This window comes from Arabidopsis lyrata (genome assembly GCF_000004255.2).
Source record: "Arabidopsis lyrata subsp. lyrata unplaced genomic scaffold ARALYscaffold_9, whole genome shotgun sequence".
Classification (NCBI taxonomy): domain Eukaryota; kingdom Viridiplantae; phylum Streptophyta; class Magnoliopsida; order Brassicales; family Brassicaceae; genus Arabidopsis; species Arabidopsis lyrata.
In genome coordinates this window covers 657,627-661,396 of record NW_003302547.1, presented here as the reverse complement: position 1 = coordinate 661,396, position 3,770 = coordinate 657,627, and positions in this window count along the sequence as shown.

The window sequence follows — 3,770 nt, the reverse complement described above, 5'->3', positions numbered from 1 at the left end:
CTTAACGACCCGGCTGTACAATATTTCTCCATTAAATCCTCATGCCTTCTCTTCTCTCTCTCTGTTACTCCCAGGAAAAAAGAAAGAAAAGAAAGCTAAATGATCCAATGCTGCAAGACATGAAAATCCCATATGTACCAATATTTTCTTGTAGAAGCTTATATGTCATCGATGTATTCACCTACAGCTAGAGGATTGTTCTTGTCACAGCTGTCTATATCCATCACAGACTCTTCTACTTCAACATCAATATCATTTGAATCTTCCATTTCAATTCCTTCCTGCAGATAAAAGACAACATGTATCTTCATCCGAGTAACCAACAAATTGTTATTCTTACCATTCGGTCAATCTCTTCAAGCATGGCTTCAGTGTGTTGAACAAACATTGGTTCATTAAAGTCTCCTTCTTCCACATCTGTTTTGATTCTATCTAATGTTTCGTTCGAAATCAAGTCTGGTTTCTTGGTTTCCTAACCACAAAAAAAAACACTTGAGATTAGACAACCTAAACCATGTCATGTTTTCAATTACCAAATTCAATTTGTGTCAATATAAAGTTACCTCCTTGTGGATTGTTCTCAGCTAACTGAGCAGCAAATTTCCTGAAATTAAATCAAGAATTAGAGCTCCTAACCAAACTCATAATACAATTGTGACATTGAAGCATAAATCATTTGAAATTTACTGACCTAGTAACCGGACGATGCAATGGAACAGGTGGAATCTTCTTGTTACATATCCCATTCTGCCTGAGAAAACAATTGGTTCGTAAGATAAGTGTATACAACTTTACAAATAAAGGATCATTCAAAGAAGAAGTTAGTAAGTAATTAATTACTCGGTGAATGGTCTCTTGTTGACAGCACAAGGATAAACAGGAGCTCCGATAATGTTCTTGTTTATATTACTCAGTGCTCTTCTTGTTTGTCCATTATGAGAATACTCATAGTTTCATTTGTAGTCATACTCATAGTTCTCACAGATCACGAGTTCTTCCTTTGGGATAAATGAAACTGTAAACGTAACAGAATATAATTCAGTTTCTTACACTTTTACATTGTTAATAATGGCCTCTGATGGAATCGACTTCCTTTTTCAATTGAAGTTCGAGCCCTTACAAATAAATCATCACCATCCACAACCATATCGACCATTGTAGCCTAATTATGGTACGGAGAGTTAGTTTTCGAACTTCAAGAGAGGCAATTCTCTTCCTTACACCATTGGATGGTAAGACCTGCACCAACTTCAAAGTTAACGCACTATTGCGCCTACTATGAGCATTCACGTCCTGAGGCAGAGCCCGAAGTTAAGCCCCACACAGATGGAGAGGTAACCCATCAGACTTGCACCTCGCAAAGAGTCTCTAAACATATAAAAGGTCGGCTAGAATGATGAGAGTTCTTCGGATATCTCGACATGGTAAGATTTTCAGTAAGTATGTCATTAATTTTGGAGATTATTCACGTTAATCACTTGTTTCGACACATTATTAGAGAGTTCAAGCTTATTTGTTTTTTTTTTTCTTTTCTTTTCTACTTCATCTTTTATTATCATTTTTGTTTAAAGAGAGTTCAAGCTTATTTATTTTTGTAGTTATCTAGTCAAAACTTTATTGGGAATTATGATCTTATCATATGATGAATTTTGACCATCTATGTGCTTATGAATCATTTTCTAGTAAAAATGTTTTACTAGATTATATTGGAGGTTGAAATATTTAGAAAGGAACTTGATCGCAAAAACGAAGGGAAAAACGACATACATTTTTGGTGGAGAGATACCATTGAGATCAAGACTTTGGGTTACCTTAGAATTCACTTTTAAAAAGAAAATATTTTTACAGTATAAAAATAAATTGGTGGAGAAATACCTTTGGGATCAAGAGTTTGGTTTGTCCTTGGAATTCATTTTTAAAAGTGAAAATTTCTACCTTATGAGATTCTTACCAAAAAGAACTGTTTCACGGTTTTATTAAAAATCATTTTGTGAAAAACACAAGGGAAAGGTATGGTTGCTTATTAAATGATCTCATGGCAAATAAAAATTCTAAGAAATGTCATGGACCATGTAGAGAGAGATATGGAGTGTTTTCCACCGGTTCCCAGAGAAAAATCTGACACACATCATTTTAGTAAGGGGAAAAAACCCGAAAAATACCCCATCTATTTTTAATTTGGACGTTTAATACCTAACTTTTTTTTGTTGGAAGAAAAATACCTTCTTTAATTATAATTGGTCGAAAAATACTTTATTTTTATATTATTGGTAAATTCAAACCTCTGATTTAACGGTCGTTAACGGACGTTATGGTATCAGTAAACGACGTTATATTATAACAAAACAAATAGCCGAAAAATGCTTCATCTATTTATTTTTTGATTTTTAATACCCAAACTTTTTGGTTGGAAGAAAAATACCTCATTTAAATATATTTTTGTCTAAAAATACCTCATTTTTGAATTTTAGTATATACAATATTTATACAAACATTTACAAATATATTACTTGATCTAATGGTAACACATATGATTTTTAACCCTCATAGAACTTCTTTTGATCTCCTATTTTCTTTAATGAATGACATACAAATTTAAATACATCATTTGCTTCACTCCTACAAATTTAAATACATCATTTTTCATTCCTAAAGGCATCGTTGGAGTTAGAAGGGTTTTGCAACTAACAAATGAGAGATTCTGCAAATTTAAATACATCATTTTGATGATGGAATGTAACGATTCTGCAACTAACAAATGAGAGATTGTGACAAAGATGACGACGACGATAGATTTGTCATTTTTGTGGTCGTGAAGTAGCATAGTTGCGGAAGTGGAGAAGAATTTAGGTAAAAGTGGAGAGATGAAAGAAATGGTTCGAGAAAGATTGAGTTTTGATCGTATTAACAAAGTAATATTGAGTTTTGATCACACCAATATATTTGTAAAATTTTGAAAATAAATTGTATATATCTATTTATATAGACAGGGTTATAACGTTGTTAAATGTTTCTGTAATATTGTTAACGATTGTTAAGTCGCATACTTGAATCCACTAATAATTTAAAATGAAGTATTTTTAGACAAAGATATTTTACATGAGGTATTTTTCTTCTAACCAAAAAGTTGGGGTATTAAAATTCCAAAAATAATTAGATTGAGTATTTTTCGGCTATTTTTCTGTTATAATTTAACGTCGTTTACTGATATTGTTATGTCCGTTAACGACCGTTAAATCAGATGTTTGAATCTACCAACAATTTAAAAATAAGGTATTTTTCGACCAATTATAATTAAAGAAGGTATTTTTCTTCCAATAAAAAAAAGTTAGGTATTAAACGTCCAAATAAAAAATAGATGAGGTATTTTTCGGGTTTTTTCCCTTTTAGTAAGCAAGAAAGTTCAAGAAATAAGAATTAAACAGTTGCAAAAATACAAGCATTGGGTATACAGATTTCACATGAATTAATGTATGGAAGAACCTAGAAATTAAAAAGAGAAGAAATGTGCACTACTTTGAACTCAAATACAATATACTAGTGTATTATCGAAAAATTGATTATTTTTTTAAAAGATATAAGATTCAATTTTTATCTGTTCAATAAACACCCAACAACTTTTGTTTGTTAGGGATATGTTTTTCATCTTTGACAAAAAATAAATAAAACTGTTTTGCTCCTTTACGTTCTTTCAAAATATTCAACATAACTTTTGATAAGAAAATAAATATAAGATCATAACTTAGATGATCAATTAAGCTTCAACTTTG